Below are 23,862 nucleotides of genomic sequence, written 5' to 3' on the forward strand. Positions count from 1 at the left end.
TTGTGTCTCGGTAGGATTGAGACACAAGAGGTGGCAAAAATCAAAGGGGGAAATGAGCAAGAGGGGGCAGGGTACACACCCCCTGACCCCCTAGGTTACATGTGGGGGCCATAAAAGGCTCCCGCGGGTGAAAAAAAAAATAAAAAAAAATTCGATTTTCGCGGGGGTGAGCGCCCGGTACGCGCACCGGGGAGCGTACGGGGGAGCGTACCATGGAGATTAAAAATGACAGACTTTAAAAAAAATAAAGCTTCTTTTTAAAAATTGGAGGTAGTTCTGAAAAGAACTTTTTTTTTCATTTTGTTGTTTTATATATATTTTTTTTTTGTTTTTTTTGTTTTATATTTTTTTAGACTTTTTAAAACAATTTTATATTTTTTTTGTATTTTTTTCAAGGGAAAAACAAAAACAAGGATTCCAAAACTGCTCAACAGGAGCAAAAAAAATTGAAAATTTAGGGACTGGAAGAGCAGCGGTGTTGCTGTTTCTTTAGGGCAATCAGTTCAACACTCTGCTCCCCATAGCAGAGCAGTTCGTCACACTCTGCGCACAAAAATTTGATGCCCGCAAACACCGGCTGAATGTTAGGGATCATTCTTCCACGGGGTGGTCCCGAAGGTGTTGCTCCACCAGTGGAGGTGCTGCCGCCATCTGTTGGTACATTCCGTGCCAGCTCTCTGACACTCTCCCTGGCAAAGTTGTTAGGGTGTCTTCTTTTGACATGCCGGATCAAATTGGCATTGCCAAAACTATATTTTTTCAGAGGATTGCCTCTGGATAAACTACTCCCACATATTTTGCATGTTACTTTGGGAGCGTTCACTTTTTTCTGTCCTTCTGGGATGTCGTAAAATTTCCAAATGAAATGGGTTTTTTTCTTTTGCTGAGGAGGGTCCTCATCCAAAAATCCCTCTGAATCACTGCTGGATGACTCTCTTGCAGCCATTGCTGGAGATCAGAAAAGTAGGAGATAGAGTAGACACAACAGCTCTTGCTCTCTCCAAGTACAAAGCAATAGTGAGAGAAATGGGTGGGTTTCACACAATTTGGAAAAAAAAAAGTTCTGAACCAATGAAAAGTGTTATTTTAAAGTCACATGGTTTGACGCGCTTACGCTACGCGCCCGGGGCGCGTCCCGGGCGTGTATCGTAAGCGCATCGGGGCGCTTACGTTGCGCGATCGTATGCGCTTCCGGGTGCGCTTACGCGGTGCGTCATAAGACGCATCTCGCGGCTACGCGATACGTGTCTTATGACGCAAGGCGTGGCGGCTACGCGATACGTCACGATGTTGTTTTCGTTCTCGACAATAGCGCTTCCGGGACGCGCATTAGTACGCGCCTCGGGGCGCGCCGCCAGATTGCGCTTACCCGTGCGTTCACCTGTCCGCGCCCCGGGAGCGCACTAAAAATAATATTAAAAAAAAATAAAAAAATTATAAAATATAAAATTAGATTTAAAATGTATTATTTTTATAAAGATTTGCTATTAAAAAACCTATGAAATTCACTGAAAAAACCATAGGTTATAGACCATATATAGTTAGGAATTAGCATTTACAAAACCTTGAAAATTCACTGAAAAAACCATAGGTTATAGACCATATATAGTTAGGAATTAGCATTTAAAAAACCTTATTTTACTCACACAAAACCATTGAAATTCCATATATAGTTAGTTGCAGTAACTATATATCGCGCACCCGCAATCCACTGCTGATCATGTCACATATTACATCATTCATGACATGGTCAGTGACATCACTGATGACATCACTGATGACATCTCAAATGACATCACTGATGACATCACTGATGACATCTCAAATGACATCAGTGATGACATCATGACACACCAATACCAGTTACTACATACGCACTCACTGATTCCTACGTCTACACACACATTCACTCATTCACCCATACAATCACTCATAAATACAGTCACTCATTATTACAACACTATCATATGCACTCATACACCTAGTCAGTCCTGTGAAGAATCAATCACACTTCGATTTCCTCATCTATACAGTTAAACACAGAACACCATACTTTTCACACATAAACTAACACATACTTACTCTCTTATACAATCACTGATACAAGTACACATTGATATGCACAGTCACACACCTCCCAGCCAGCCACACACACACTCAGTCTTCCATACATCCACTCATTCTTCAATATGTAAAACATATTTAAACTTTACAAAAACACACAGACACTAGATGATGTCATCAGTGATGTCACTGACCATGTCATGAATGATGTAATATGTGACATGATCAGCAGTGGATTGCGGGTGCGCGATATATAGTTACTGCAACTAACTATATATGGAATTTCAATGGTTTTGTGTGAGTAAAATAAGGTTTTTTAAATGCTAATTCCTAACTATATATGGTCTATAACCTATGGTTTTTTCAGTGAATATATATATATATATATATATATTCACTGAAAAAACCATAGGTTATAGACCATATATAGTTAGGAATTAGCATTTACAAAACCTTGAAAATTCACTGAAAAAACCATAGGTTATAGACCATATATAGTTAGGAATTAGCATTTAAAAAACCTTATTTTACTCACACAAAACCATTGAAATTCCATATATAGTTAGTTGTACTAACTATATATCGCGCACCCGCAATCCACTGCTGATGATGTCACATATTACATCATTCATGACATGGTCAGTGACATCACTGATGACATCACTGATGACATCTCAAATGACATCACTGATGACATCACTGATGACATCACTGATGATAACATCCAGTGACTGTATGTTTCTGTAAAGTTGAAATATGTCTTATATATTGAAGAATGAGTGGATGTATAAGTGTCTGGATGATGTATTTAGTAGGTGCATGACTGACTGTATAAGTGAGTGATTAAATGTGTCTCACTGAGTGCATGGGTTAGTGACTAAACTGTTTTAAATTGTGCACCATTGTGTCTGTTGTTTTGTAATCTGATGCAATTGTTGATCATTAGCTATATGACTAACTATATGGGTTATTGATTAGTTGGCCATGTATTTGTTTGGGAGACTGAGTGTGTGTGTGGGTGTCTGGGAGGTGTATGACTCTGTGCATAGATGTGTGAGCAGTTGATTCACTAGATGTATGGGTTCAAAAGTGCATGTGGAAACAGCTGTATGGGCGGTTTACTGTGTGCATGAGTGTATTGGTGAGTGAATGGATATCTCAGTGCTACATGTCAAAGTAAGTACATATGTAAAACACAGTACATGTGGTAGTTGACATATATAAATAACTGTGCATAAGAGCCAGTGAATGTGTGAGTGGCTGTATGGATTATTGTGAACTTGTATCAGGGATTGTATAACAGAGTAAATATGTGTTATTATATGTTTCAATAAGTAAGGTGTGTTTAACTATATAGTTGAGGAAATGGAGGTGTGATTGATTCTTTGCAAGACTGATTAGGTGTGTGAGTAACTCCATGGATGAGTGACAGTCTGTGAGTGTCTGTTTACACTGAGTGTATCTAAGGTTATATTAGAGTCTGAAGAGGTTCATCGTATCATCACATGAATGATGTCATGAGTAATGTCAAATGAGATGTCATCAGTGATGTCATCAGTGATGCCATTTGAGATGTCATCAGTGATGTCATCAGTGATGTCACTGACCATGTCATGAATGATGTAATATGTGACATCATCAGCAGTGGATTGCGGGTGCGCGATATATAGTTAGTACAACTAACTATATATTGAATTTCAATGGTTTTGTGTGAGTAAAATAAGGTTTTTTAAATGCTAATTCCTAACTATATATGGTCTATAACCTATGGTTTTTTCAGTGAATTTTCAAGGTTTTGTAAATGCTAATTCCTAACTATATATGGTCTATAACCTATGGTTTTTTCAGTGAATTTCATTGTTTTTTTAAAAGCTAATATCTGTAGCTGTAAAATGTATTCTTCTTTAAATCCAAACATATATTTTATATGTTTATTAATAATTTTTTTTTTATACTTTTTTTTGGTAAGCTCCCGGGGCGCGGACAGGTGAACGCACGGGTAAGCGCAATCTTGCGGCGTGCCCCGGGGCGCATACTAATACGCGTCCCGGAAGCGCTATTGCCGCGAACGAAAACAACATCGTGACGTATCGCGTAGCCGCCACGCCTTGCGTCATAAGACACGTGTCGCGTAGCCGCGAGATGCGTCTTATGACGCACCGCGTAAGCGCACCCGGAAGCGCATACGATCGCGCAACGTAAGCGCCCCGATACACGCCCAGGACGCGCCCGGGGGCGCGTAGCGTAAGCGCGTCAAACCATGTGACTTTAAAATAACACTTTTCATTGGTTCAGAACTTTTTTTTTTCCAAATTGTGTGAAACCCACCCATTTCTCTCACTATTGCTTTGTACTTGGAGAGAGCAAGAGCTGTTCTGTCTACTCTATCTCCTACTTTTCTGATCTCCAGCAATGGCTGCAAGAGAGTCATCCAGCAGTGATTCAGATGGATTTTAGATGAGGACCCTCCTCAGCAAAAGAAAAAAAACCATTTCATCTTGAAATTTTACGACATCCCTGAAGGACAGAAAAAAGTCAACGCTCCCAAAGTAACCTGCAAAATATGTGGGAGTAGTTTATCCAGAGGCAATCCTCTGAAAAAATATAGTTTTGGGAATGCTAATTTGATCAGGCATGTGAAAAGAAGACACCCTAACAACTTTGCCAGGGAGAGTGTCAGAGAGCTGGCACGGAATGTACCAACAGATGGCGGCAGCACCTCCACTGGTGGAGCAACACCTTCGGGACCACCCCGTGGAAGAATGGTCCCTAACATTCAGCCGGTGTTTGCAGGCATCAAATTTTTGTGCACGGAGTGTGACGAACTGCTCTGCTATGGGGAGCAGAGTGTTGAACTCATTGCCCTAAAGAAACAGCAACACCGCTGCTCTGCCAGTCCCTAAATTTTCAAATTTTTTTGCTCCTGTTGAGCAGTTTTGGAATCCCTGTTTTTGTTTTTCCCTTGACAAAAATCCCAAAAAAATATAAAATTGTTTTAAAAAGTCTAAAAAAAATATAAAACAACAAAAACAAAAAAAATATATATAAAACAACAAAATCAAAAAAAAGTTCTTTTCAGAACTACCTCCAATTTATAAAAAGAAGCTTTTTTAAAAAAAAAAAAGTCTGTCATTTTTAATCTCCATGGTACGCTCCCCCGTAAGCTCCCCGGTGCGCGTACCGGGCGCTCCCCCCCGCGAAAATCGATTTTTTTTTTTTTTTTCACCCGCGGGAGCCTTTTATGGCCCCCACATCAAAAGTAGGGGGTCAGGGGGGTGTACCCTGCCCCCTTTTGCTCATTCCCCCCCTTTGATTCTTGCCACCTCTTGTGTCTCAATCCCACCGAGACACAAGATGGCGGCCGCTGCGGACTGTTTCGAATGTTTACAGACACCCGAGAACCAATCAGCTTGCTGTGCGCAAGTCGCGTGGCGCGCCTGAAGCGCTCCCCGGTACGCGTGCCGGGCGCGGCTCTAGATATATATCTTTTTTTAAACCTAATTTACTCAAAATTCACAGGACCACATATCTTGAGACCTAGCAAAGGCACATCGGGCAAACAATATCTACAATTTTGCCAAGTTTCGTGGAAATCCATTCAGCCGTTCGGGCTAAAAGTGAGGCCAACCGCCCTATGGAAAACTCAATGTTAAAAACACGTTTTTTCTCGGCCCCCCCTTGACGAAACCCCCCCAAATTTTCAGGGGATGCTCAGAAACAAAATGTTCCATTTTCCTGAAAATTTCAGCCAATTCCGTCCACAAACGCCAAAGTTATTAGACATAGAATTTTCAAAAATCCCATAGAGAAAAAATCCTAACTATATATACCTACTGGCGACCGCCAGTAGGTAATATATATGTATATATATATATATGTATATATATATATATATATATATATATATATATATATATATATATATATATATATATATATATATGTATATGTATATGTACACACTCGCCTGTCACTGTCAAACACTCATGTATAAGTATGCACTCACAAACTCACTCAGACACTTATACACCCATTCACATACCCACTCACACACATACATTCAGTCACAGACCCACTCAGATAAGTATGCACCCACTCACATACCAAATCAGATACTCATACACCCACTTGCAGACCCACTCGGAGAGTTATGCACCCATGTAAAGACACACTCAGAGACTGATGCACCTACTTAGAGATCCACTCATAGGCTCATGCATACAGTCTCACACCCACTTAGAGACTTTTACACCTACTCACAGACCCATGTGGGCGCTCATGCACCCACTCACAGACCCACCCAGATACTCATCCACCCACCTACAGACTCTCTCGGAGAGTCACGCACCCATATACAGACCAACTCAGAGACTCAGCATTCACTTACAGACCCCCTAATACACTCACATCTGAACTCACAGACCCAGTTAGACACTCATATACCCACTTACAGATCCTCTCAGACACTCATACATCCACTCACACACCAATACAGTCAATCCCACACTCATTCACAGACCCTGTCAGACACCCATAGACTTGGTCACTCACTCATGCACTCAGAAACTCACACACCCACTCACAAACTCACTCAGATATACATGCACCCACTCACTTACCCACTTAAGGCTCATGCATCCATTCGCAGGCCCACCCAGGCACCCGCCCTCCCAGTCACAGACCCACTCTGACGTTTATGCATGCACCCATTCACTCACCCACTCAGAGGCTTATGCTCTCACTCACAGAGCCATTGAGACACTCATACACCCACTCACAGATCTACTCAAGCACTCATATACCAACTCATGGACCCACTCAGACATGCACATACCCATACAGTCACTCACACACCCACTCATAGACCCACTCAGAGACTTATGGACCCAGTCAGTTATACACTCAGAGACACAAGTACACACTCACAGTTGCACTCAGAGATCCATGCATCCACTGACAAAACCACTCAGACATTCACACTGCCAGTGATAGACCCACTGAGAGATGTATGCACTCATTCACTGACCCACTCTGACACTCATGCACCCACTCACCCACTCAGACACCCACTTAGACACTCATGTATCCACTTACAGATCCAGTCAGATAGTTATATACTTACAAATGCACAAAGGCACTCATGCACCAACTCACAGATTAATTGAGAGACTTATGCAACCAATCACAGACCCAGTGCAAGACTAATGCACCCACTCATGGATGCACTGAGGCAGTCACACATTTCATTATAGAAGCATTCCTAGACTAATGCACCATCCTACAGATTCACTTAAATACTTATGCAGTGAATGAGAGTCTTACTGATGCAGAGTGATGCATGCAATAATAGATTACACTGAAAAAGGTATGCACTGTGTTATAGAGATGTGAAGGGAGTTGTACGTGCTATTTTACAAATGCAAAAAGAACAATTGATGGACAGAATGCAGAACAAAGTAATGCATTCACCTCAGTACAGAAATCTGGGCCCAAATCCATTGTTTTTTGCTCACCATGCCATTCCACTTCAAACCCAGCCATATGCAAATCAGTCTTGACCCTGCGCCTCATGGGAAGAGTCCAGCCCGAACTCCAAGGCCAGGTACTCCCTGGAGTGGAAACAAGCATCCTAGGACCGGTTTCTGGGTTTTACCCCTTATCAACCGATCACAGGATGCATGTTTCCGGCTCAGAGAAGACCTGGCTTGGCAGCTCAGGCTGGACTGTTCTTAAGAGGCAAAGGGTCAAGACTGATTTGCATATAGCTAGGTCTAAACTGAGATGGCGAAGTGAGCTAAAGAATGATGATGAATTTAACCCAGATCCGGGGTTGAGTGTCTGAAAAGTTTCAGCACTCCGTCCATCATCTCATTGTGTTTGCTTTGTTCATTCTATTATACGGTCATTAACCACTTGGATGCTAAGCTACTTGTGGCTCTTCAATGTAATTTCCATTGAAATCAATGGAAACTCCATGACGAGTTACCCTTGTCATTAGCAGCCAAGTGGTTAAGATAGTAATATGTTTAGTCTGATGGTTATAATCCATTTTGCAGTAATAAGTTTTGAATGTGGTGGTGGCTATTGAATGCCTGTAGTTCCGGCATCGCTCAATCACGCAAAAAACTCCAAGTAAAAGGCTTTTCATTGAAAAAATATTCCAAAAGTTAGGTTTAAAGAGTATATCAATACATTTCTTCTGTCAAATATTGATTAAAATATGTGTTCCTGAGTTTTAAAAATACATGTCCACTTTGTGAATATCGTTGACGACACCATCTAGAGAGTCACAGCAAATATATTAAACACCACATTGAACAGGTTTTTTCACAAAACAGTCACATAAATTCAAGTATAAACTTTACATTACTAAACAACTGGTGTCTGCTAATAAGTAAAATCTGTCTCTATGTATGTTTAGGAGGAGTTGGCCTAACGGCTAGGGCAGTCGCATTCGGAGTTGGGGAACCAGGTTCGAGTCTCGGCAGAGATGCGCAACATCCTGTGATTCTGGGCAAATCACTTAATCCCTGCATGTCCTCATGTATCGCAACTGGTGCTTGTGTAAAGTGCTATGATACTTGATACCTTCGGGTCATGTTCGCGCTATATGAAACTCAGATAAAAAATAAAATAAATAAAAAGAAACTTCCTCCAAAACATGCGTCATTTGAGACGTCGTCACGAATATAAAAAATGTAAAGAAAAGAAAATCTACGCTTCTCATTCCACTGAAGAAAATACAAGGTTAAAACAATACACTTTATAGAGGCAATTTAGATAGAAAAACTTAAAAATTCAAAAAGAAATCATAGGATACAAGGACATTATAGTTGAGAAAAAGAATTTGAAAAATCTTAGAAATGTACTGAAAAAAACAAAGGTTACAGGGACATTATAGTTAGAAATCAGCATTGAAAACGCCTTAGAAATTCACTGAAAAAAACAAAGGTTGCATGGGCGGTCCCAGGGACCGCAGAGACTGCATTGCTTCATTCACAAGGAACACAACCATCAGACACAAATCCCTGTCTTGGGAAAACCCTCGGCCGATGGGCCACATGGGCAAAACACGTGTCGGCTGTTTTTGTCTTTTGTATGAGAATAAGAATAAACCCAGGCATTTGAAACCTACCAAACAATTACTGTAAATTATTCTGTCTACTAAACAAAAATTAAGAAGGCACAACCCTCCGCCCACTAACTAAACTAGCATTTAAAAAACCTTAGAAATTCACTGAAAAAAGGTTGCATGGACGTTATAGTTAGGCCCAGGTTTCACTTGTACAAAACCAGTAAAATTCAGTAGTTACAGTTCGCTGAGCTAACTATAACTCGCGCCCCTCAATGCACTGCTTATGACCTCACATATTACATCACTCATGGTAGGGTCACTGACTTCACTGATGACTTCGGATGTTGGCAGCCATTTTGTGACTCGGTGGAACCGAATCACAAGAAAACAGTAAAACAAATAAAAAACAAGAAAAGGGGGCAGGATACAAACACCCTGACCCCCAGGGCCAAAGAAAGAATTTCTTTTAATATTTTTGGCGGAATTCGTGCTGGGATCACGAATCCCACTGTAATTATTCAACAAATAAAGCGCGGGAGACTGCGCTTCCTTTTAATGAGGCCCCCAGGTGGGCCAGTTCCCGGGGGCATTGTCAATCAATAATACCGGGGCCCGTGGGGGCCCCCGCAGCCCCGGAGACCGCCACCTTACCAGGGCTATGCTCATTATGTGCGGGGGCATGCGCCCCCCTGTAGCCCCGGGACCGCCACATCCCTGAGGCTTTTTTGAAAAAGTAATGTGTGGGGTGGTCCCACCCCCCACACTGTCCCAGGGACTGCCACCTCCCCAGGACTTCCTTAATTCAGAGTGGGAGGCCTCGCAGGCCCCCCAAGCCCCGGAGACCATCACCTCCCTGGGGCTGTCAAAATTAATTAGTGTGGGGGGGCCCCCCACACTGCCCCGGGGACCACCAACTCCCCGGGGAACTTTGAATTTAAAGCCCCTGTGCCCTGGGGACCACCACCTCCCCGGGGTTTTTTGAATGTTGGGAAGGGGGCCGCGCGGCCCCCCACCTGGAGCCCTTGATGGCCCTGGGGACTGCCACTCCCCCAGGGCTGGCTCCTGCAGTGTCCCGGGGTGCCCACTCCTGGGACACTGCTGTTTGCTGCCCTGCCATAGCAAACTCTGCTTGGCTACATTGAAGCGAGACCTGCTCTCGCTTCAATGAAGCAAAGCAGGATTGCTTTTCCACAAGGGGATCTGCATGTCAGCAGCTACCCTTGTGGAAAAGCAATGCGGCTACCGCAGGAGGAGGGGAGCCAGCGGGACCGTGGGGACATTGGGGCTCCCCCCACGGTCCACAACAGAGTGGCCAGGCCCTGGGGGATGGGATCCCCAGGGCCCCAAAAATGTGAAAAGAAGGGGAGCCACACAGCCCCATTCAGGAAAAAAGGAAAAAAAGCTGGCATTGTGCCATTGGCCCCGCCCTCTCCCTGCAGCACTCTGTAAACGCGCCCCCTGGTGAATTGTTGGGGAATTATTTCCCCTTGAATACTGAGGGGCCCTTTGGGCACTTACTGGAGGTGCCTGGTGGGCTAGTTGGCCTACAGGGGCGCTCATGATTCATGGGGACTTAATCCCCCAACTTACAATGCGCCAGGGGGCGCGCTTGCACAGTGGTGCAGGGAGGGGGTGGGGCTTGATATTACAAGTGTGCATACACACCCCCTGGCTGATTGTAAATTGGGGGATTAAGTTCCCTTGCACCCTGAGGGTCCCTGGGGGCCAAGTAGCCCACCAGGTACCTTCAGTAAGTGCCACAGAGCTGCTCTGGAGAGAGGTGGCCTGAGGCCTTGCCCCTTTTTACACCACTCTGCAAACACTGCTTCTGGTGCACTGCTGGTGGGGCAATGAGGTTCTCTCGTGTCCTGAGGACCTCAGGACACAAGTGGACTTCATCCTCTGAGCAGCAGTGCGCCAGAAGCCGTATTTGCAGCGTGGTGTAAAAAGGGGTCTGCCCTCGGATCATCTCTCTGCGTTGCAGCTCTGTGGTGCTTAATGGAGGGCTAGTTGGCCCCCAGGGACCCTCCGGGTTCAATGGTAGTAGTAGTAATAGTAATAGTGCTTTATTGTGCAGTTAATAAAAACCATTACAAATAGCCATCGGCAATAAAAGAAAGCAGATTATAAAAGACAGTTAAAAACAGTTAGTAAAAAAAAATTAAAAAAAAAGAAAGAAGAGAGTTAAATATAAAAGTCATTGGAGGAGTGTCCATCCGCCACTGGATACACGTGTGTTTCGTCAAAGAGGATTTTGTTTGTCTATCCTAGATCTTATTCCCAACGGACGATACGTTCTATCAGCTCCGTTCCCCTATTTTTTTTTCTTGTGGGGGACGGGGTTGCCCTCTCCTTAAGTAATCGTATCTCATTGCGGTGGTGCTTCAGTGTTCCGGATTAGTTTAAGTCTGTAGGCCGTCCTGATGATTGAAGGCTGACGGTGTTGGGTGAGTGGTTCCGGTATGTGCTTGTTCTTTTGATGTTTTGAGCCTGGATTCTACCACTCCGAGATATTTTACCAATTGGCAGACCATTTGCACGTCATCGCCTCTAAAGCAGGCCAGTGTTGCTTCTCTGCAGGTCCTGTTTCCATTTTTTATAAATAGGGGTCTCAGTAAGTTCAGCCGGACTTGCAGCAGCTCTTTGCAGATGGTAATGAGGTGTGTGATGTTTTCCTCCTGCGAGCCGCACAGACGGCATAATGCTGATTTTGGGGGAAGCAGCCAGGGGGCCAAGTGGTCCGCTGATGGTAGTACTGCCAGTCGTAGTTTTAGAAATGATTCTTTTGTTGTTTTGGAAAAACTAGCCGACAAATACGCCTGTGGAGTAAGTTTGTTATAAGTTTGTATGGTCAGCCAGCCATGTGCTCGCTTAGCTAATGAAGCTTTGTCTTGAAGAAGGGATTCTTTCTTAACGATTTTATTTACAGTTTTTTTAAACCCTGCCAGGTTCCCTTGCAGTTCCCATAGCTGCCTTGCCCCCAGTTGGTTGATGGCGTCCTCCAGAAAGAGTCTTGCTGGACTAAGATTTTTACTTTGTAGATCTTTCCAGAGGAGTGCATTGAGAGTATTTGCTGCTCCTCTGCTTATTTTGTACCAGGTCTTGAGGTATGTTCCCTTGCGTGCAAGCTCTTCCTTGACCAACCCAAGTTCAAGTCGGATCTGCGCCGGAGAAGTGTATTTCGGAAGACCGAACAATATCCGCATTGCTCTTATGACTACTCCGTTCAAGGTTCCAATATCCCTGCCTCTCATTGGTTCACTTCCGTATGTGATAGATGGTATCAGTTTCGCTTGGATCACTTGGAGGAGTGGGATGAAGTTTGGGCCAGTGATCTTATTCTTAAGTTTCCTTAGAGACACTGCTATCATTAGGCCTCTCGTCTTTATTTCCTCCGCTTGTGATTTGAAGCTACCCCTATCGTCAATAATCACTCCCAAGTAACAATATTTGTTTGTGATTTCCAGTTTGTTTGTGTCCAAGTACCAACTGAATGATGGATTTTTCTTGCGATAATTGAGACGCATAACTTTTGTTTTGCTATAATTGATGCTCAATTTGTTTGCTTTGGAGTAATCCACGGTGATGTCGAGAAGCCGCTGTAGGCCGATCTGGGTGTGACTGATTAGCACCAGATCATCGGCGTAAAATAGGTTGGACAGCTGTGTGCCCCCTAGTTTTGGAGCATGTGAGTTATTGTCATTTAATGTAGTTGATAGTTCGGCCATAAAAAGATTGAATAAAGTTGGTGCTAACATGCACCCTTGTTTTACTCCTGTGCTGGTCGGAATTTTCCTGGTTAGGAAATCTCCAGAACCTAATTTGACCTGGACCCATATGTCGGTATGCAGGAGGATAAGTTGATTCAATAGGGCTGCTGGAATTTTCATTCTCTTCAGTTTTTGCCACAGCAATTTTCTATTTACACGGTCGAATGCGGCGCTGTAGTCTATGAAACACAGATACAAGGGATAATTTCCCTCTAGCGCTGAGTCAATCAATAGTGACAGCGCTAGGATGTTGATGGAGGTCCCCATGTTTTTTCTGAAGTCAGTTTGATTAAACGGGATTACTGAAGTTTCTTCTGCCCACAGTGTCAGTTCCTGAAGTAGGAGGCCCGCAAAATACTTAGCCTCGTTGTCTAGTAGGGCTATTAGCCGATAGCTTCTTGGGTCTTTTCTATCGCCTTTTTTGTATATTGGTGATATTATTGCCCCCCTCCATGACTGTGGGATTGTCAAAGTTTGCCAACTTTTTTCAAAAATAGGTTTAAGTGTGGTTACCCAGTATTTTGGCTCCTGTTTGAATAATATTGGAGGTATTCCGTTTGGACCGGGTGCTCCATCTCTTCTCCCTTTCGTGATCCTGTTAATTATTTTTGCGGTTGTAATTAAAACTGCTTCATTAGCGGTCGACAGTTCTTGATGTGGGGACGGGTATTCCTTGATCTTTGCATTAGCTTTGCCTGTTTCTTTCCTTGTTTCGTTGGGGGGACTGAAGTGAATGCTAAAGTGGGTTATCCAGTCCTCTTCTGTCACGTGTGATTCAATCCCTTGATTTTGATCATTGATCATGCCATTGATCTTTTGCCAGAACTGTGCGCTGCGGTTTGTTTTGGCGTCGTATAGGAGTTTTGCCCAAAATGCCTCTTCGGCGTCCTTTTTTAGCTGCCATATTAATTTTCTACGTTCGCCTTTTAGTTGTCTGAGAGTTTGGTAGGAAGAGGGATCTATTTTTACTATTCGTAGGGTCTGGTTAATCAGCGTCTTCAAAGTTTTTAGCCTTCTGTTGTTGCGGAAATTGTGATGCCTCTTCTGTGTCGTATTGCAGTTTTTCCTAGATTGTGTTACGTGCTATTTTCTTTCGGCTGAGTCTTTCATTTTTTTGTGAACGCTTCCCAACTTATTATAGGATTTTGTGTCATAGATTGCGCTTCAGTAAGAGAGCGTTTCGCTGACTCTAGTAGGTTTTGTGGGTTGGAGACTTTACATTTTACCCTTCTTTCGTTTAGTGTAAAGTCCATTCCTAAGTTGTTACATCTAGGTGGGTTTGATGTTGCCGAGATGTGCATCGTTGTTTCCTGGGGCAGGTGGTCCCTGTAGTCCATTGAGCCGATACGGAAGTCTTTGACTCTGTAGAAAAGACTGCGAGAGACAAAAGTAAAGTCAATCGTAGAGCTTGCCTGAGTGCTGTGATATGTTGCTGACTGTGGTCGGTCTCCTGAGAATCTTCAGTTGAGTGCCCTGAGGCCCAGCTCCTCTAATTTGGCCAGCAGGGTCCTTGTGATTTTGGTGCTTCTGCTTCCTGAAGTGCGGTCTTGGCGATTGAATTCCCAGGCGAATGGATCCTCGTCATAATTAGTATCCGTGTCCGTGTGATTGAGCATATTTAAGTTAAAGTCCCCTGTGATAATTAAGTTATTTGTGGACCCAGTTTTCACTAGTTTCATGAGTTCTTCCTTCAGTTGCTGTGCTCCCTTTTTTTCTCCCTGGGGTGCAGGTAGAGATTTATTAGAATGATGTCCTCGTTTGGGTCTTTGGCGCGAAGTGACAGTCGTAGTGCTTGTATTGCGTTTAGTTATAGGAATAACAGGAGAAAACCCATAGACCTCGTTGGGATGGGTGTATCGTGTAGGCAAAAACAGTTCCCAACAGGTATTATGCGGAGACAGTTTCAAATATGTATGCCATAGGCATTACAAAGGAACAGAAACAAGGAGTCACTTGATTTAGGAAGTGGTAGTATTATTCACCAGGGGACAGAAAGGGAAAATTCTTTCATATGCAATTACAGTTTAAAAAACACTGTAAAGACCGGATCTTATGACAACCCAGTGACACTTGGTGCAAGGTGCTATATACAGTTAGTGAAGTGAAATGTGCAAGTGCTTTAAAAACAGCATTGGCGACGCGTTAAACAAAGTATGTACATCAGTTAAAGGCTCCAGAAAACAAGTTACAATCACTTGGAAAACAATTATTTCATCAGGAGCACTAAACGTGATATGCGTCATATAATTCAAGCTGTGAAGTCGACGGCGTTTCGATCCCCATTAGTCGGGATCGTCATCAGGACAGAGTTGTCGATAGATACAGTGCTGTTGGTAAAGAAGGGCAATTTTGAGCGGAGGAATTGGTTAGGGTCAGGGTAGGGGGTGAAAACGGTGAACGGATAATGATTGGAACTTTACCATTAAAGGTTTAATGTGTAAACGGTGTGGCAGGAGTGGTGGCCGGAATGGGGAGACAGGGGTGAGATTAGAGGGGTGGCTAGCATGGAGGGACGGGTGGAGTTGTCTAGAATAATAATTTTAATAAAACGCCGGTCGGTGGAATAGTGGCAGAATTACTAAATAGATGGACACTCACAGTGCAGCCAAGCAGGGGGGCGAGGCTAGACGGACTCCGAAGCGGCAATGAATGGCCGGTTACTAAAGGGAAACAGGGAATGAAGTTAAGCAAGGAAAAAGGTTCGGCTAATTAAAACGCCCAATCCAAAACGCGAAGAGTTACCTGATCGCAGCTTGATTTGGATCGGCAGGCGGAGAGTACGGAACCTGCGCGGGGGAAGAAAGGTAAGGGTCAGCAATGACTCGGTGCCGTGATCGAACAGAAGGAAATTAATGATTGTTCGATGATGAGCATATTCGAAGCGAGTACACTCGGCGTGTGGCCAGTGCTCTTACCTGAGTTAAACAGGGCATCAGAAGGCAAAATGAAGCTCATCTGGTGTGGAGACAGCCGGCAGTAAATGCGGGAGCTGGCACTGGCGTCTCCCCGTCCTGGATAATAACCAGGAAGCAGCGAGACAGGGGCGGGGTGCGAGCGCTGGAAGTGGGCGGGGTCCGGGGAGTGTTACAGGAGTGTCACGGTGCCATACACGAATGGAAGGGCGGGGGCGGGGTCCAGTAGTGACTGCAGAGGGGGCGTGAGAACAGATTACCCTGGAAACGGGGATAAACAGGAACTCTCTAGTTCGGGACAGTGTCAGGGCAGCGTTGGATTGCATGACGCGGAGGAGATGTGATACATCAACGCATGTGGGGGTGGAAGAAGAAGTAGTTAAGACCCTGAAAGGAGGATTTTTACATAAATAATTAATAGCGAGTGCGGGCATAAGAAACATTCAGTCTTTGGGCCAATTGAGAGCGATCTATGTTCTGGCAGAACACGAAAGGCACCTATAGGCATTAGTTAGGGCAATTGCGGTAATGATACAGATATTTACATTTGTCGACCTATGGTATGAAACCGGACAGTTAGATACAAGGTAGTTGTCTATGTAGGTGGCCAAGAACACGTAAAAATCCTTTGATACAGTCAGAGTCATGATATTGTAGTGACATTTTTATCAAGTATATATCTACTATACAGATCATATTCAGAGTATAGCGAGGTGAAAGGCACGGGGCAAGGGATAGACAGACAAGTAGAGTTTAGATGGAGATGGTACTAGTCCATTCATCAAGGGTATTCAGCCCGTGGTTGACTGAATCGACCCTTGCGATCCATTTGCATTCGGCTCTGTTGAGTAGAGAGGCCATGTTGCCACCTCTGAGGGGTAGTGTTGGTTTTTCAATAACCAGCCATTTGAGGTCTGTGTCCGTATGTGATTGTTCCAAGAAGTGGGCGACCAGAGGGGCCGTGAGTACTTTGCAGTTGATTCTGCTTTTGTGCTGGATTATCCGTTGCTTGACCATTTGGGTAGTCTGGCCAATGTAAATGAGTTCACAGGGGCAGCGGATCGCATAAATGACATTTTGGGTCTTGCAATTTGAGTGGTGAGTGAGCTGATGTGTCTGTCCATTGAAAACAAATTCTTTGGTATTAATTGTCAGTTCACAGACGCTGCAGGCTTGGCATTTTGAAATGTCCGATAACAGGAGGCAAGCCCCATGCTGCTGTAATGGTATGTTTCTCAGTAGTGGTAGTCGGCCAAGTGATGGCGCGAACCAGGTGGTTGGCAATATTGTTACCTCTCTGGTAAGAGAACAGGGGTGGTGCGTGAAATTGTTCAGCAGACCGTAGCACAGTCCAGTTTCTTTTGATGATTTTGGCTACTTTGTTGCTATCCGGGCTGAAGACAGAGACAAAGGGGATCCTATTCAAAGTTTTTTTGTTTTGGTTGGGCCTCAATAGATCCTCCCGGTGGTTGTACCACACTCGTTTTTTTGCTTGCTTTACCAGACGTCGTGGGTAGCCTCTGTTAACCAGTTTCAAGACCAGAATGTCTGCCTCCCTAAAGTAGTCTTTGCGCCATTTGCAATTGCGCCGGATCCGGAGGAACTGGCCAAATGGAAGACCATCACGTAGTCCCCTTGGGTGATTGCTTGAATAGTGCAGCAGGGTGTTGCGTTCTGTGGGCTTGCAGAAGAGCGATGTCCCAAGCTTGCCTTCTTCCGCATGTATAGTGATATCAAGGAAGGGTAAGTCATTTGGTTTAGTTTCACTTGTAAATCTAAGATGTTCCTGTGAGTTTAGCCAACCGATAAAGGGTTGTAAGGAGTCAGCCGTACCATTCCAAATTAATAAAATGTCATCGATGTATCGACGCCACAGATGGATTTGGGGTCGATACGGGTTGATTGGGTTGAGAATCAATGACTTTTCCAAAGCATGTACATATAGAATAGCAAAATTTGGAGCGAAGCAAGCGCCCATTGATACCCCCTTGACTTGAAGGTAGCAAGTACTCTTGTACATGAAGTAATTGTTTTGTAAGGCCACTCTTAGAAGGTCCATAATGAAGTCGGTGGGGATTTTGGAAGGTTGTGGTCTGGACATCAACAGATTCTTGATGACATCGAGCCCCTCGCGGTGAGGGATGTTTGTGTAGAGGGACTCGATGTCCAGGCTTGCCATTGTTTGATTGCCCAGATCAAAGGGTTCATCTTCGATGGTGTTGATTAAATCCATGGTGTCACGTATGTACGTGTCTGTGATGGGCACAAATTCCTTAATCACCGAGTCCACATATTTACCAAGGGGTTCCAAAATGGAACCGCACCCTGATACGATCGGTCGTCCCGGTGGATTTCTGGCATCCTTGTGGATTTTTGGGAGAACATATAGAATTGGGGTTCTGGGGTGTGGATTGTTCAGGTACTCGAATTCTTTTTTAGTAATGATGTTGTTGTCTCTTGCTGCAGTGGTGATAAAGAGAATCTTTTGTCTAATATCTGCAAGAGGGTCCTTTGAGAGGGCACGGTAATGGTCGTTGTTACTAAGTTGTCGCTTGACCTCTCTGTCATATTCGGTATTGTTAAGGACAACAATTCCACCACCTTTGTCCGCGGGCTTGATGACTATTCCCGGGTTGTTTTGGAGAGTGTTGAGGGCTTCTTTTTCTTCCAGGGGGAGATTGTAGGGGATATAGCGTGGGGTGGTCTTGAGTTCCATAACTTCCTTTAAGACAAGTCTTTCAAAGGCCAAAATTTCTGGAGACATTTGGTGAGAAGGAGGGTTGAAGGTAGAGGGTGGCCGAAATGGGGAAATTTCCATCCATCCGGTGTCTGGTTTGTCAGCGAAGAAATATTTTAGCCGGATTCTTCTGAAGAATTTTAGGAGATTAGACTGCAGTTCCAAGAAATTGGTTCTGACCGTCGGCACAAATGAAAGGCCACGGGAAAGAAGCCTAGTCTCTTCTGGGGTCAGATTGTGGTCCGATAGATTAAAGATGGGGATGGACATCGCAGTGGTTGTGGTGTCCTTGTTGATTACTGTGGTTGTCCCCATTGATAGTATCGATTGCGGGTTTGGCGATTGCCTGGTACCGGAGGTTGGTATTGTTTGGCCCTCGTCTGGCGATTCTGTGGTTGTGGATGTTGGCCGCGGCCTCGGCCTCGTCCTAAAAAACCGGGTGGTAGTAGCGGCTGTGGTCCAGAGGTAGTTGCGTCTGTCTCGTCTGCAGAGCTGTTCGAGGAGACAGAGAAGGTTACGCGTTGATTGTTTCTATAGCGTCCCCAATTCTGTGTTCTTGGGGGGTTCTGCTGGGTGTTGTAAAATTCCTCGTTTAAATAGGGATAAGTGTTCTCATTCTTTTAGTTCTTAATGTCTTTTTCTATTTTATTGATCTTTTTATTTACCTCAAAGGTGTTGAAGGTGGCGATGGAACTATAGATTTTTTCTAGGAGGCTTTTTGCGTCAGTGATGGTGGTGTCTTCTAGGATGTGTTTCTCAAGTTCTTCAATTTCCTGAAGTTCCTGTCGGCTATGTTCTATGGCTGTATCTATTCCTAGGACCATCCAATGGCGAGAGCAAGTCGTCGCGAGGTGGCTAAAGTTGGTTCGGAATTTGGGGTCCTGTGTGAAAATAGCCGGGGTATTACGAATTTGAAGTCCTAAAGGAATGACACCAGAGCGTAAGTAATCCGTGAGCATGCGGGCATGTAGATCCGTCCTGATCTGCTTTTTCATTAGTTTTTCGAGTTTATCCAATAGGACACGGGAGGTGTTAGGGGCAGTGGAGGTGGTCGTAGACTGTGGTGGACCCGACAGTAATGAGGGCCCAGTTAGTCTTGACTGGATGTATTCCTCTGAATAGGTGAGGGACTCCTTGGACATCGTGTGTAGGCCAGAGGGTACTACTCAGATGGATACCTTATTGACTGAGGTATATTAGATGAAGTACACAGAGGTACTGCTCTCGCAGCTAACAAGCTGCTCTTAATAATTATAGGAATAACAGGAGAAAACCCATAGACCTCGTTGGGATGGGTGTATCGTGTAGGCAAAAACAGTTCCCAACAGGTATTATGCGGAGACAGTTTCAAATATGTATGCCATAGGCATTACAAAGGAACAGAAACAAGGAGTCACTTGATTTAGGAAGTGGTAGTATTATTCACCAAGGGACAGAAAGGGAAAATTCTTTCATATGCAATTACAGTTTAAACAACACTGTAAAGACCGGATCTTATGACAACCCAGTGACACTTGGTGCAAGGTGCTATATACAGTTAGTGAAGTGAAATGTGCAAGTGCTTTAAAAACAGCATTGGCGACGCGTTAAACAAAGTATGTACATCAGTTAAAGGCTCCAGAAAACAAGTTACAATCACTTGGAAAACAATTATTTCATCAGGAGCACTAAACGTGATATGCGTCATATAATTCAAGCTGTGAAGTCGACGGCGTTTCGATCCCCATTAGTCGGGATCGTCATCAGGACAGAGTTGTCGATAGATACAGTGCTGTTGGTAAAGAAGGGCAATTTTGAGCGGAGGAATTGGTTAGGGTCAGGGTAGGGGGTGAAAACGGTGAACGGATAATGATTGGAACTTTACCATTAAAGGTTTATTGTGTAAAGGGTGTGGCAGGAGTGGTGGCCGGAATGGGGAGACAGGGGTGAGATTAGAGGGGTGGCTAGCGTGGAGGGACGGGTGGAGTTGTCTAGAATAATAATTTTAATAAAACGCCGGTCGGTGGAATAGTGGCAGAATTACTAAATAGATGGACACTCACAGTGCAGCCAAGCAGGGGGGCGAGGCTAGACGGACTCCGAAGCGGCAATGAATGGCCGGTTACTAAAGGGAAACAGGGAATGAAGTTAAGCAAGGAAAAAGGTTCGGCTAATTAAAACGCCCAATCCAAAACGCGAAGAGTTACCTGATCGCAGCTTGATTTGGATCGGCAGGCGGAGAGTACGGAACCTGCGCGGGGGAAGAAAAGTAAGGGTCAGCAATGACTCGGTGCCGTGATCGAACAGAAGGAAATTAATGATTGTTCGATGATGAGCATATTCGAAGCGAGTACACTCGGCGTGTGGTCAATGCTCTTACCTGAGTTAAACAGGGCATCAGAAGGCAAAATGAAGCTCATCTGGTGTGGAGACAGCCGTCAGTAAATGCGGGAGCTGGCACTGGCGTCTCCCCGTCCTGGATAATAACCAGGAAGCAGCGAGACAGTGGCGGGGTGCGAGCGCTGGAAGTGGGCGGGGTCCGGGGAGTGTTACAGGAGTGTCACGGTGCCATACACGAATGGAAGGGCGGGGGCGGGGTCCAGTAGTGACTGCAGAGGGGGCGTGAGAACAGATTACCCTGGAAACGGGGATAAACAGGAACTCTCTAGTTCGGGACAGTGTCAGGGCAGCGTTGGATTGCATGACGCGGAGGAGATGTGATACATCAACGCATGTGGGGGTGGAAGAAGAAGTAGTTAAGACCCTGAAAGGATGATTTTTACATAAATAATTAATAGCGAGTGCGGGCATAAGAAACATTCAGTCTTTGGGCCAATTGAGAGCGATCTATGTTCTGGCAGAACACGAAAGGCACCTATAGGCATTAGTTAGGGCAATTGCGGTAATGATACAGATATTTACATTTGTCGACCTATGGTATGAAACCGGACAGTTAGATACAAGGTAGTTGTCTATGTAGGTGGCCAAGAACACGTAAAAATGCTTTGATACAGTCAGAGTCATGATATTGTAGTGACATTTTTATCAAGTATATATCTACTATACAGATCATATTCAGAGTATAGCGAGGTGAAAGGCAAGGGGCAAGGGATAGACAGACAAGTAGAGTTTAGATGGAGATGGTACTAGTCCATTCATCAAGGGTATTCAGCCCGTGGTTGACTGAATCGACCCTTGCGATCCATTTGCATTCGGCTCTGTTGAGTAGAGAGGCCATGTTGCCACCTCTGAGGGGTAGTGTTGGTTTTTCAATAACCAGCCATTTGAGGTCTGTGTCCGTATGTGATTGTTCCAAGAAGTGGGCGACCAGAGGGGCCGTGAGTACTTTGCAGTTGATTCTGCTTTTGTGCTGGATTATCCGTTGCTTGACCATTTGGGTAGTCTGGCCAATGTAATGTATTGCGTTTAGGGCAGCTATGTTATAGTCTAATTGGACTGCCTTTGATATCACTGTAAGCGCGCTGTATATGGCGAGGCCACCTTTCTTGTGGCCAAACAGAGAGCTCTGAGTAGGCGGTAGGAAATTCAAGGTATACCCAGACAGTGCAGGAGGTGATTCGGACCAGGTTTCTTGTAAAGAAATTATGGTAATTTTTTTCAGGTAGCTGTCTAGGTCTGTGTGTGTGAACTTATCTCCTGTGCCGTTAATGTTCCATGAGCATATGCTTAGGATGTTGGTGGTGTTGGCTGTTTTTGTTTTTGTTTGTCATAGGATTACCTCTTTTGCATTTAAAGACTTTGCAAGCCAACTCCAGTTGGGTGCTGGCCTTGTGTCGTTGGCCGATGATCTGGTTTCGGCCTGATCTAAGTTCTGTTGTCTCTCTGGCGTTTTACTTCGTGCACCTCTTAAGACAGTTCTTTTGAGAGACGGCTCCTTGGCCTTCTTTTGATGACTGTCATTTAGTAAGGGCTCGGGGTATCTAGAATGCGACAGGATTTCTAGTTTTATTCCCCAAGAGTCGAACTTTGTCTTTTCTTTGATTATTCTCTCTGGGATTTCTCCTGCTGTCCAGGTTGTTTTTGTTGATTCAACGCCTGGATACCTTAGAGATTCAATAAATTCTACGATTTCCAAGTCTGCCGATGTAATTTTTTTCAGGCTTTCTATTGTTTTCAGTAGCCGCAGGATGTTACCCCTGTTTAAAATGTCCATTGGGCCTCTTGAGTGGTACTCAGGATGGAATATTATTGTCGTTGATGTACCCTCTGGTCTTCTCTCATTTGAATGCATGTTGACACGGGCAGTGGAGTGGGTTTCCCCTTGAGTGGGGAGTACCATAGGTAATACTGTTTTAGGATAGTCGTTCATAGTGTTGACATCCCGTGGGTCTAGTCCCGGGGGATTTGACCTCAACATTACAGTCATCTCGGGACTTACTGGGATTTGTTTTTCATCCCTGTCCTCCAGCGACTTTTTAACGTGATTTGCCTTACTCTGTCATGTCTGTTCTTGTTTTTCTCTATCAGTTGACTCTGAGGTTGTTTGTGAATTATGCCTCTTGTCTGTGCCGATGTTTTTATCCACTTGGCTCGGGCTCAGCATGACTTTCGGACTTTTGGACGAGGTGCTGTAGGTAGAACAGCTTTGTGGAGCCGGATCTGTCTCGGGTTTATTCTCTCGGTCGATCTTTTTACTGGGGATCCTCTCGGCGACTTGTACTTCATTCTTCTTTTCCATCCTTGCTGGTGGGGAGTTAGCCTCTGAATGATTACTGTTGCAGCCCTGGCACCATGCTATGATCCCTGTCAATTTCCTTTGGTTTCTTCCCTTCCTTTTCTGTCTTCTTCCCGCTTTTCCTTGAGGAGGGGGCAATGCTCCGTCTTTTTGGTTGGTTTTGTCTGGGTGCGCTGTGGCCTCAGAGGCTTTTTGCCCTTGTTCGGATTGCTGTGTGCTAATAAATGGTGTGGTCTTCTTGATTGCTTTTTCCCTTAGCGGGAGTGAATTAGTAGGTATCTTTGCGGACTCTTGCTTTGTGGACTGTTGAACATCTTGCTCAGATGATATAGTTCCATGCGGTCTCTCTGGTTGATTATGAGGATTGTTGTTATTAACTGCCGTCCTTATGTCGGATAGAAGGTTGTCCAAGGCTGTTGGTAACGTTACTAGTTTGTCCACTATAGTAATGCAGGAACAGTTTGATGCTATCATCTGGGTCTCTGCTTGCGCCCCTTTTTATCAGTCCATTCAGGTCTGCTAGCTTACCATCTATATTTGAGACGAATGTTGCCAAGGAGTTGAGGACAGAGAGTTGCAAGTCCATCTTGTCAGATTGGTACTGGATAGCATTAACTGATAGTTGCATT

Source organism: Lissotriton helveticus, chromosome 10 (assembly GCF_964261635.1).
Source record: "Lissotriton helveticus chromosome 10, aLisHel1.1, whole genome shotgun sequence".
Lineage (NCBI taxonomy): Eukaryota > Metazoa > Chordata > Amphibia > Caudata > Salamandridae > Lissotriton > Lissotriton helveticus.